Source organism: Etheostoma cragini, chromosome 21, assembly GCF_013103735.1.
Source record: "Etheostoma cragini isolate CJK2018 chromosome 21, CSU_Ecrag_1.0, whole genome shotgun sequence".
Classification (NCBI taxonomy): domain Eukaryota; kingdom Metazoa; phylum Chordata; class Actinopteri; order Perciformes; family Percidae; genus Etheostoma; species Etheostoma cragini.
Window position 1 is genome coordinate 5,816,505 of NC_048427.1, and position 13,499 is coordinate 5,830,003.

General features: G+C 42.4%; 1 long non-coding RNA gene across 1 annotated transcript in view; it reads left to right on the forward strand.

The window, feature by feature from the left end:
• The window catches only part of LOC117936981, a 5,407-nt gene extending 237 nt beyond the window's left edge, over positions 1-5,170 (forward strand). The window contains exons 2-3 of the long non-coding RNA XR_004655071.1: positions 2,251-2,255; positions 5,139-5,170. This is a non-coding gene — a long non-coding RNA (uncharacterized LOC117936981). The remainder of the gene's footprint in view (positions 1-2,250; positions 2,256-5,138) is intronic.
• Positions 5,171-13,499: the final 8,329 nt, after the last annotated feature.

Sequence of the window (13,499 nt, forward strand, 5' to 3'; positions counted from 1 at the left end):
CCAAACCAAGAATGTTATAGAAAATACTGAACGTATAGGCCTACAATAGCAACTAGATTTTTATTTCCACACAGCCCATAGCCTACATGCATAGTTGAAGCTAAACAAACAGCCATACAGTGTAGGAACGACATAGAGACATACACAAACAGCACCTCCTCAGCAGAGCTCCCATCATGCCGCAGGAGATTTTGATAAGGTGGCAAGCCTGAGACTGCCATATCGTCTTAAAGCATCTTATTTTAAGCACTTCTAAAAACGATTTACATTAGCTAAAGACACTTGTTTTTTAGTTTGTCTTTTTATGGAAAAGGCATTACTAACGTGGAAGAACAATAATTCTGTTAGCTCCATCACAAAGAGCGGGAGCAGCACCGCTGCGGCGGATGACTCAAACTGCTTCGTTTTATCGAATTAACGGCTTCGGAGTTCATTTATAACAACTGAACACATTCACACACAACATAACAAACATTGGCTGTTAATGCACACACACAGCATGCTTTACAGTTTCAGCTCCGTGAATCTTTGAGGGGTGAAAAGCGGCGACATCACAGTTATCAATAGACGGGGTGAATGAATGCGGTTGAAATATCGATTCTCGATTTGCGGCCATACCTTCTCTCCCTTTTTCTCCAACGCGCCCGCTAGCCGCTACTTGACTACACCGGGTGTTCAGTCTTGGCACTTTACCACAGCTTAGCTAACCGTTAACACGGTAATTACTTTTTTTTTTTACACGGTTACTGTTTTAATTGAAAACACAACCTGTAACTGTCATTTCACAACCTCGCCCGGATAATAATAAACAGCCCAACCGCAGGTTTTACTCAATCCAGGCACATATAGGCTAGAAAATCGTCCTACCTCACGCACATCTTGTGGTTCCGTGGCAACAGTGCGGTGCGCGACTCATCAATTTCCCTTCCTATTTGAGGAGAATCTCAAAGCCGCGAGAGAGGAGACAGCACCCGCGCGCCTGGTGGTAGATATAGCCGGTCTACCGGGCAGGGACAAAATTATCACAGGCTCGCCTCCAGGCGACAAGGTGCTATTGCTCTTCCTCTTCCCCCCTCTCTCTCTTTCTCTCTCTTTCCCTATCTCTGTCTGACTTAACGTCTCTCTCTTTCCTCTCTCTCTCCGTCCTCTTGAGATGGAAAAGGTGCAGTCTGATGCTCTCCGCGAGACTCGACAGAGGGAAAGTCACGTGGTCGCGCGAGAAAGAAAAAGACTGTGTGTTAGTGAGTGAGGTAGAGGGGATGGGCGGGGCCGCGCGCTGCTGCAGCACCTTGGACAGCGCGCACTCACCGCCCGCACGAAACAGAAACGCAATTACCGGAGGCAGAAAATAAGGCGAGAACCGGGGTAGATCCGAATGATTTAATCCGTGAGTGACAGTGACGATGGCCTTTACCTCTCTCGTGCTTCCGGAGCGAGTGTAAGGAAGTCAGCGATTCAGTGAAGTGTGGGGGGAAGGACGAAATAAAAAAGGAAACAGAGAAATACCTTCCCAATATACAGTAGGCTACACATAGTTACACACGCACACAGAACACACACTTAAATCATCTGAATTAATATGGTTCTGGATACACTTTATTTAAGTATATGGACGCTGTACTTGTGTAGCCTGCTACGTTTAGTTACAGCTGTTTGGGGACGGCCCTTTCCTGTTCAACATGACTATGCCCAAATGCAAAACATCTGGTCCATAATGGAGAAACTTATTCAACACCTTTGGGATGATGAAGAGTGGAGTCTTAGCACTATATTAATGCTCATGGTTTTGGAACGAGATTTCCATACTTTTGGACACACATGTAGCACATGAGATCCCACTGAGGCTTACACATTGTTTTATTCTTTGGAAGGTGCATGTTGCTTTAGCCATAGAACAATCACACATTGGTGTAACATTCAGATGCTCACATGCTTTTGGGTATGTAATGTAATGTAGGCTTATTTATTTTCATGCTACATGTAGACATATTTTCAAATTTACACAACCCCATGAAAGATAATCAACGAATGCAGATAAGCACACCTTGTTTTTTTCCAGCCTTTCCCAGGGAGGGACTCCAGCTGTGTTTAGCCTGGCTCAGAGGTGTTCTCCCTGGGCCAGCTGCTGCTCTTTTTCTCTCTGTCCCTCAATTTGTACATGTCTGTCTCTGACTAGCCAGCACATCTGCTTTACTCCTTTTACTCTGCCTTAACACTCACCTTCATCAAGTGCTGGAGCTGAAGAAGCAGGAATAGTAGCCTACAGATAGAAAATTGGCAAACGAATGCTGGGGCTTCCTGGAATAAGAACAGCCCTGACCTGATCGGAGATGCTGATTCAAGATTCACAGAAACGATGAATGGAACAGCATTCAGTAAATGGTGTGTGCAGTGTGTAGCCATCAACTACACACACATACATCACTCCTGGTTTAGTACAGTAGTTGTCATATTTATCCGTGTCTGTTTGCAGCGTTGGCTGTTTGGTGCTATGAGATATTTGCTTATGTATATACTTGTTCCAGCTAGGCAAGCGACTGGCAGAGAGGCAGCTTTAATGGTCGAGGCAGTATATCGTATCACCACACAGCTGGAAACTGAAGGCGCAAATTGATTTGAGCAGCAGATATGGGTTGACCAGGGAGACCAGCGCTGGGATAAGTATGCAGTTGTGCACATGTTTTCATGTATGATCTTATGTGTGAGGGGAGTGCTGGGTAGTGGGGAAAATGAGACTGGGAGGAGGCGAAGGAGTTACTATGGAAACTCTCAACATCAGCACCTGGTTTCCAATTGGTCTAACTGCCACCATCACAACTGCTCAAACCCACTTACACACTACTCCTCCCCCTTCTCTCTCTCTCTCTCTCTCTCTCTCTCTCTCTCCCTTATCCCCTTTCACCTCCCCCCCTCCCTCCAATCCCCGGGCCAGGCTGACCTTTTGGACCAAATGACATTATCAAATAATAACGTTCTTCCATCTCTTCCACGTGCAATGAAATCACCACAGGACATTATGGTAGAAGCACATTTTCAGTGTGGAGAAATATGCAAAAAGAAAAGGTAAACAATCTAATCTGAATTACTGCTGACAAAAAAGCTGTTAACAAAGTTAATGTGAAACAAACTATTGACCAAGTAATCCCCATTGAATAAGATGTTCATTCAATACTAAAAAATATAGCAAAAGTCTAGATCTCTTGTCTATTGAGCCATTAATGTGTTGTTTTCTTGAACTAAATTAAACAAATCTGCCAGTGCAGTCAAATATTCTCAACCTCTTCCCATAACAAATCACTTATTAGAATGTTCTATAAATACAGTATCTAAAAAGAATGAGGCACATTGCTGCTTCAGAATAAAAATAAAATTACATTTTAATTCTAGAAATTCTTGGAACAAACTTATTTATTGTAACAGGTTGAAATCTGATCACATAGGCAGTTTTAGTCTTGTTTTGAGAAAATTACATTTTCATGACTTTCATTATAAGGCTTGATCATGTGGAGAGTTTTGTAACAAAGACATTCAGAAAATATATTCACATTTAAAAAAGTGATTGCTGAAGTGACAGAAATCTTTTGTGGTCTTTGTGGGAGTATTGCTTTTGCTTGACAAAATCATAACAGAACATATAATTACGTGCAATAATTCTGAAAGATTGAGCAATGAACTTCAGGTAACTTTTGTTTTTTTAAATGGATTTTGGAATGAAACTTCTTTGTAGCCGATTAAGATAAAAACAAGCGAAATGGTCAGGCATAATGGCGGCATCATTTAGCATGCTGCAGAGCAGGTTATCTGTTTCTACAAGAGCCATCAAGGCGTGATGTGATGCATCATCAGTCTGTAAGAGGCACAGGGAAATGCATTATACCATGAGCATTTGAAATTGCTGCGACTCTATCAGCCAACATTAACCGTGACAGATATGGGCCGCCTCTGATTGCATTAGTCTTTATTGAATGATGAGGCGGTGGAGCTCCATTCTGTACATTCCTTCAACCACGTTTACTCTTCCTCTGCCTCTTCCCTCTTCCCCTCTCCCTTCCTCTCTCTGACAGGCTGACAGCAGGCAGTGACCCCTGACTCTTTGCCTACTCAGCAGAGAGAAGGTCACTGTATATGTGTGTCTCCGGGTGTGTATACATATTTTCTTATATATGTGTGCGTGTGTGTGTCTGAACTGCCAGCAGAGAGAATATACAGCCAAAAATAAAAACTCATCTGTCAGCATCCAGTGGGTATGTGAGTCTGTGTTTGTGTGCCCATATTATGTGCTTGCATTTCATGTCAGTTTGTGCTTCAGTGTTTGGAGCTGAGCTTCAGACGGTGAGGTTTACCTAGTTTGTGCTGTGAATAGTGTCAAAAAGAACAAATGGGGATGAGGAAGGGTGGACTTAAAGTGCCACATGTAGAGAAACCTCTGTTTTTTAATGGCGGTATGATATAAACACTGGCATGTGGGATTGTATGCATGGCAAAGGCTTACTGTGTCATATGTACTTATACAGCGCTGTGAACATATGATCATGAGGGTATCAATTTATGAGTCAGATTGACACCTCTGCTGTCATTCATACAGAGAGGGAGATATTTGTGTAAGTACAAAGTGTGTGCATCTGTGCATGCGCATAAGTGAGTTAGTGTGTGTGTGAGAGTGTGTTTGACAGGCAACCACCCTTTTCTAAATGAGATTAAATGGGAGGTTTGTCTCTAATCGTGTTGTAATGAGTTTCTGTGTAGCTCATACATTTACTAATTCCACTTGCCAATAGCGCAAACAGCCACGTGTGCATGTGTGTATATCTGTGTGTACGTGTGTGTTCGTCTCTGTGTGTGAGGTAGGCGAGGTCACCTCCCTGCAATCTTACTCTCATTTATAACAATAGCGCTGACCTGTCCTCATCAAAGGATTGCAATTTCTTAACACAAACAACAATAGCACACGTGCACAAACATGCACACATGGATGCACACACATGTGCATAGACACACACGCACGCAAGCACAAGAGCAAACGCGCAGTCCATCTGTGTATAGATCTGTGTGTCATTAGAACTCTCAACAGGCATTAGCATTGATCATCTGACCAGCAGATGGAGAGTGACCGACAAGAGCCAAACAAAGCCTGTCAGTGTGTGTGTTTGTGTGTGTGTGTGTGTGTGTGAAGAGATGGAATGAGAAGAAAGAAGATGTGTGTGAGGGGTGGGCTTGCTTAAACGTATGGCCAAGGGGAAGAAAAAACCCTCAAGATCCATAGTTCATTAGCCCTCGCACCACTGATTTATGTTTAAGTGTGTGTGCATGTACATAGTTTTGTGTGTGTCTGTGCGCATCAGAGTGACCATAAATCTTGACCTACGAGCGGCTATGGTTGTCATGGCAATGCAGCCACTCTCAGCCTGCAGCAAGGGATCAAGGGTCAGAGCAGTTTTGTGCAGTGGAACAGACTTTAAGAGCAGATAATAAAAAAGGAAACGAGTAACAAGGAACACATCGTTGCCTTTCACCTTTGACCTCGTGGCCTTGAAAATGTCATGATAACGGCACAGCACATAAGGAGAACACTCCAGTGTCCTAGTGCCTGGAGCTAAATGGGCCTGACAGAGTGAAGAAAGAGGTCTAAGAAAGTGGATACACCTACGTACATTACCTGGCCCCACATACTGAAAACTACACACATGCATAATGAGTAAACCTCAATGGGATTTAATACACTATATGGCCGAAAGTATGCAGACACCCCAACAGTAATCTGTCTGTTATTCTATTGGTTAATTGGTTTGATCTATAAAATGTCAAGAAAAAAAAATGTAAAATGTTGATCAGTGTTTTCCAAAGCCCAAAAGGACATGATCTTCTTTTGTCCACAATTAAAAATGAAATTCAATTTGCTGTCAAAGAGAAGCAATGAAACTAGAAAATATTCACATTTAAGCTGGAATTGGAAATGTTTTAATTTCTTTTCCTAGAAAATGACTCAAACCTTCAACAACAAGTTGATTAATCAATTGATCTTTGCAGGTCTAGAATATATTGATCCTCTGAGGTCTAAGCCATTTATTTAAAGTGAGGAGAGATTACACAAGTTGATTTTTGGATTGATAATTTTATTAATTTTACAAAGACACTGTAATTTCATAAAGGATTAAAAAGGATGTTCTACAAATGTTAAAGAACCTCATTGAACTGGCACATTTCTCTGCTTCTAAACAAATTAAAAACGTGTCTACACTGTATTGATTTGGGATAATAAAGATGAACTGAACTGGAATTTGAAAACGGTTATATAACAGATTTATTTTATTTCTTCTCATTGGTACAGTTATTAAAATGGGTGAATTTGTTAAAAGGGATGAAATGGTAAGTTGAAAGTGTTGTTGTTACACGGGCGCCGCCATGTTGGAATTCCACAATCTACTACGTCACTGGCATGGTAAGCAACTCGTGGCTAACGTGGCTAACTAGCACTAGCAGCTCAGCCATAGCAGCAGCATCCAAAGAGTCTGCGGCTAATGGACATGGCTGAGGAAACGGAAACCAAGAAGTCAAGGGGGGGGGGGGTCATACTTGATTGCCCCTGGCTGCAGTAATAAATTGTATAGGGCCAAGGCAGCTGGGGTTACGACACATTTCCACAGGCTATCTTTGACAAGGAAAAAAACAGGCCTCAACCCATGGCTAGCTGCCTTAAAACTGTCTAGCTCCCAGACAGCCCCTGGATTTCGAGTCTGTAGCATTTTTTAGCGACAGACTATTTAGAGAGCTGTGCTTCTGATACAACAGCGTCACGGGTGAGGTTAAGTCCAACAGACTGAAACCTGAGGCCTTCAAGCTCCAGTACAGGACAGACCGATAGACCACCGGCAAGTAACACCATCGATGCTACCTGCCGCAGACAGGGCACTGAAACGCTCACGTCAGGCAGTGGACAGAGAGGTATCTATGTTTACCTGATATGCAGCCTACTATCAAGTCTAATAGGCAAAGGCCTGGATGTAAAGTTGTTGTCACATGCACAAAACACAAACATATTCACTTACAAAAATAAAGCCCAACGTATAGGCTTCATAGCGTTCAACAAAACTGAGACTGACACACTGGGCATTTCTTGAAATTGAGACACAACACCAAGCTAGATACCAAACGATCCAACCTAGGGAAAGGGCTAGCATTTAAATACGTTGGAAGCACTCTTATGACACACTCCACAAGCTAGCACTCCGACCATAGACTGTATAAAAAACCAAGACTCTGACAATATCACGGATTGATAATAATGCATTTACTAGCCGCTAACTAAACCCCAGAATCCAACGTCCCTCTCTACTCCCCCTGAAGCTAGCTGATGTTCACCGTCTCAAGGCACATTGTTGATGCAGAAACAGCTGCTAGTTCCATAGTAAAAATCGGACAACTCTGCACTAGCCTAAAGTAAAGTAAACGGCAAAACTCGTGAATTCTCTGTGCATCTATCGTCCAACTGGGTAACTCTCATACGTTCAACTAACAAGCGATCCCATTGGATTAATTTGTCCAATTACATTTTCCATTTATCTGCCTCTGTTTTCTTAAACGAACAGGACCTTAACCATGTTTGTCTATTTCCCAAAATGCATAATGTGCTTGGATACAATAAATGAGAATGCATGACAGTAGGCTGTGCCCACACACACACACACACACACACACACCGGTCTGTCACTCCCCCCCAAACGATCCTGTACTGAAAGTGGAGCCTGAAACTGATCGTCTTCCATATGGTGGTAGTCAGACACTACAGGCATGTCCCTCACAGGCTCAAATGCGTAACCTGTGCCATTAAAATTACTAATTTTTGTGTCCATATAACATGCTGGTTGCCTATATACCTTTGCGGGTCCTACCATGCCAGTGACGTCATTGATATTGTCAACGTTCTCATACTAACAGACGTAATTTTTGTGTTGCTTGAAAAAAAGCAAGATTGATTTGTTCACTTTAAATTTTTAGTGTAATTCATTTTTAATTATCCTAACCAACAAGTTATCAACGTTTATTCTTTCAGTTCAGTTCATCTTTAAATGTTACATTAAAACACGTAGTTTCTTCATCGCCGCCAACGCCTGGTAAATTGACATTAATCTGCTGCTTTCACAGACACTGTGGAGGCTTTTAACAAGATTTTAAAACCTGGCTGCAAAGATTTGCTCCCATTCAGTCACAAGAGCATTAGTGAGCTTGAGTAGGGATGTTGGGTGTTGTCTAATAGTCAACGTTCCAGTTCATCCCAAAGGTGTTGGATGGGGTCTAGGTCAGGGATCCGTGCAGGCCAGTCAAGTTCTTGGGAAACCATTATCTTTATGGACCCTGCTCTGTGCATGATGACTTTGTCATGTTGAAACCGTAATTGGCCTTCCCCAAACTGCTCCCACAAAGTGGGACACACTCCATTGTCTGGATCGCCATCGCATGCTATAGCATTAAAATTCCCCTTAATGAAAAAGAGCCTGGGAGCAGAAATAGCAAATATGGTTTGTATTGATTATATACACAAAGTGGCCCATTTGTGTGTCTGTATGTGTGCAGGAGCATACAGTTGCAGGTATGTGCTCGAAGGCCATGGCGTAGAGAGGTAGCATGAATTAGGAAGTGTGAGCAGGGAGAGGAGGGTTACTATGACAACGGGGGAGAATGTTCCAGGTGACAGTGAGATCGTTGAGATGCTAATTGTCCATTTTCAATCCTCCATAAAGTTTAACAGCCACTCTGCCTCCACATGTTATTCTAACTCAGTCACAGAGTATAGCTCTGGGATGTACAGCTATTCCTTTGTCTCTCCATCCCTCCATCCCTCCCTCTTTTTTTCATTTATTATGACACCCCACCCTCTCTTCACACCCTCCATCTCCTCCTCCTTCCTCCTCGCAGAGAGAGGGAGACTGTGTAAATATCATAGGCGATCTGGAGCATATGTGCGCATCTCTCATGAGGCCAACCAACACCTGATCATCAGACTGTCTTTCCATCCATCTCTCTTTTGCTCTTGTTTCATTCGCTTTGTCCTTGCTCACTTCCCTTCTCCTTCTTTACACCCGTATACTCATTTCTTCCAGTCCAAATTCATCTCCTTCCAAGTTCTCCCTCCATTGTTCACCCCTTCCTCTCGCTCATTCCCAAGTGTTTATCTTTACCACCACTCCCTCCCAGTGCAGTGCATTTAACCACTTTGTTCCCCTTTAAGATAAAGATAATTAAATCAGCAGCTAAATGAGAGGCAGAGAGAGAGGGAGAAAGAGAGAGAGAGAGAGAGAGAGAGAGAGAGAGAGAGAGAGAGAGAGAGAGAGAGAGAGAGAGCTGCTGGCATCACCCTGGTAGCGCTTTGATGTTCTATTTCAGCATGATAGTATCAATATGAACTCATCAGTCCCAAACTACTGTTGCATACACTCACATACACCAACATTCATGCATTCACACCACCTACTACCTCCCTCCACTTCACCCTCCCCTTACAGTACACACAAAGACAGATTTGACACGCTAAGCTCTACGGTCTTATTTCCTGCCATCCGACCACAGCATTCTTTACTGTTGATCTCACCCACTTCTCTTCCTTCTTCCCTTCCCTCTTCCCTCTCCAGACCTCTCCATCTCTCCCTCTTCTAATGCCACCCTCTCTCTCCCCCGCCTCTCTCCCCGCCTCCTTCCTCCCGATCAGCAGGTTGCTAGGCAACTGCGCTCCATTGATCTAGAGGAGCACGATGACAAGCTCCCATAACTGTCATGAAAACACACACACACACAAACACACACACACAGTTATTGGAAATGTCTAGTGGCATCTTTAGAAAGATGGCGTCCTCACTTATCTGATAAGGACAAGGAACGGGAGGAGAGAAGGAGGAGGGACAAAGTGATACAAATGACAGAAGAAGAAAGAGGAGGAGGAGGAGGAGGAGGAGGAGGAGAGGATGTCTCTTTATACTGCTTACCTATTCATACCCTTCCTCTCCAGTCTACATACTCATTCGCTTTTCTTCCTTTAGCTTTCCCATGTAACCCTTGCCATCCCTGGAAAACAATTACCTTCCTCGGTGGCCTAGCTAAATTTCCAATCTGACCCATCACACATACATGCCTACCTCATCACTGTAAGCTACAAACTGGTTACCTTCCATGTGTGCCTCCACTTCAGCGCTTATATAAATCAACGCCATCAGCACTCACAATAAGATAAAACAAAAGAGGAGATGGTGGGTGATGACGGTGGTGTATGGAGGCATTTTCATTTACAGAGAATGAAAATGTCAATTCGTCTCCAGACGAGTAAAAAAAATAACATGGATGTCAGGTTTAGTGATGCGTTTGTGCATCACTTAAAGTATGCAGGAGATCTAGCCAGAAGATAGTTAGCTTAGCATTGCATTAAGACTGGAAACAGGGGCAAACAGCCAGACTCTGTCCAAAATAAGCCTTCAAAAAACTACTTCCCAGCACCTCTACAGCACTTCCGTAGGCTACTATCCTACAGCAATGAAACCCCCTTTGAATAATCTCACCATGAGCCAAGAGACTAGGACATGTACCAAAAAACCAAAAGATAACAAAAAACAAAACAAACGGTCACATTTACTCATACAGATATGAGACCATCTCCTCATCTAACTCCCGGAAATAAAAAGGATACGTTTATTTCCCAAAAGTCAAACTTTTTCTTTAAGTGATATTGAAGGACATTCAATCGGGAGCCATGTGTCAGATTTGTAAAATGTTTATTATAATCAGCGGAGTGCAGAACAGTGCCCAGGAGGTGAAGTGGCATCTTTCCAGCCACCAATCCACACACACAACCGTACTTTATGGTCCATATGGGGGCTTGAACCAGTGACTCTCCGGTTCCCAACTCAACTCCCTACGGACTGAGCTAATACCCCTTTAAATGGGCTCTCATGTAAGTTGACTCACATAGAGATGATACATCTGAGTGCGCTTCCATAAATTCTGAGCTGCATTCTTTTTTACCTTCCAGTGCTTTTACAATGTCATGGCATTCTGTTCATGAATATGCTCTGCTTTATAGTGTTCCACTGATACATAAACATAATCACATAATCTATTCTCTTAGATGTTAGAAAAAAGTAGAAAATAAAATGGAAAGACTGAGGCAGAGAGAGAGAAAACCGACTCATTACACCTTGAGTTCCACCTGTAAAAAGTCTAAAAGCAGGATTTTAGAATGAAAAAGACTTCATGGACAAATTTTCTTTTGGTTCTAAATAGACATTGGTGGATCAATGTGATTTTAATTCATCTTGAGGGGGGGCATTAATGGTTTGTACTACAACTAATGTGCCGGTGCATCCAGTGGTGGTCATAGAAGAAAGGTCTGAGTATTATAATCAAAATCGTGAGAATTTATCCTCTCGGAGTTATGAACATAATGAACACATTTTTATGACATTTCAAGCGTTTGCCGAACATTGGAAAGAAAAAGAAAAAACATTCAGAGCCAAATGTTTAGTCTCTAGCCAGACTGACAGACTCCCTTTCATCACAACAAATCAGTCCTCTTCACCTGCCAAGCTCAACATATTCTCTGACAGCACCATTTTTCTTCATCAGCTTCACACTGTTTTGTGTTTCTAAATTCAACACATTGATAAGATCAGAAAAATAATAAAATGGAAGAAAGAAAGAAAACTTCCATAAATCCCCAGTCTCTTACTCCTCTTCATCTCAGTTCTCCTCCCCCACTTCAGTTCTCAGTGCAGACTCCAGCAGCTTTATGCTGGCTCTTCTCCAGCAATTATCTAGTCGGTTCCACTCTGACGCAACTCAGACTCCACTCATCGTCTTCTTCGTCATCAGCTCCTGCTTCCTCTGTAAAAGCGAAACTCCCTCTCTGACATCAACTCCTACTCATCTCCAGGATGGGAATCAGCTCCAGCTTTGCTCAAAATGTTTCTCTGGCACTGGCTCAATGTTGGCTCCATCTCCTTTGTGGCTCTTCAGCCGGATCAGCGCCAACACCGACTCTGCCCAAATATGGCTATGGGTTCACTTTGGACCTGACAGCCAGCTGTCCACCATTTCTGGCTTTGACTCATCTCTGCTCTTGAACCTCCATCTCAAGCCGGTTTAATTTGCAATCCAAAAAATATGCCAGCACAGTAGCCAGACTTTCCGGAATATTGAACATTAATGAAGCCTATTCCAGGGTCACTTTTTAGACATGCTAGTAGCGTGGCTCTATGCATGGCAATGTCAACCTGGTAGTTGATAGGCCCAGCACTTTGGTATGGACTAAAATATCTCAACAACTACCAAAGGGATTGCCATTACATTTTGTGAAGATTTTACCATTAATGGGTTCCAGACAATGTATCTTAATGACTTTGGTGACCCCCTGACATGTTCTGTAGTGCCACAACGAGACATTTTGAGCCTCCCTGAAATGTCTCGACAACTACTGGATGGATTGGCATTACATTTGGTACAAATATCTATGGTGCCAAAAGGGTGAGCCTAATGATTTGATTGGTATGATCGGTGATCTCTTGGTGTTTCCTTGAACACCACCATGAGGTTCAAATTGGTGGTTAAGAGTGAACTTTCTCATCCAACTACTGGAGGGATTGCCATGAAACTTGGTGTAGACATTCACATTCCCTAGTGGATAAATTATTTTTAAAAAATGGTGACCTCCTGACTTTTCATCTAGTGACCAAATACCTCCAAAACTAACAACATTCCCATTAGCCTCAGCTGTGCTTTGTGTTTAGTGTTTAGTACCATTATGTCAGCTGGCTAAAATGCATATGGTTAATATTATACATGCTTTACATTAGCATTTTAGCATTTTCATTGTGGTTATGTTAGCATGCTGACCTTGTTCTTCCCAAAGTTGACAGCAATGTATGTCATTGTCAGTTTTTATCTTCACCAAGCCCACCAAGCAAGAATACTACTAAGATGTGGGACACTTTTCATTGCTTGAGGATTGCCATCAATTGAATTCTAAAGCATTGACTTCATCTGACGTTATGAAAACTGAATGTCAAGGATTTAGACTAAGAAGGGAGCAAAGGTAATTTACCCACTCTATGTTCAGAAACTAGCAGAAAGTCATTTTGAATGGTTGTATATTTTCTAAGCCAGACACAATTTAAATTGTGAAAATAGATATCCTTAAAGAAATTCCATTAAAAAAAATTCTGTGCTGTCATGTTACTTTTTAAAATTAAAGATTGACATGTTTACATCCCACACATCCTGGAGTCTACCACCTATTCTGCTTTAGATCAATTTAAGATGGACAATCCTGCAGCCAAAAAAACCGAGTCCCTTTTATTACACTTCATGTTTCTCACTCAATCATGCTGATAAAGTTATAGACTTTGGTTAAGCCTGAGGAAGCTTCAGAGTATTAGTTTTCATTGCAGCTACTGGACTTACGCCTTATTTATACCAATTTTGGGGAGAGGAAATATCTCAAATCCCTTCAGTGATGTCAT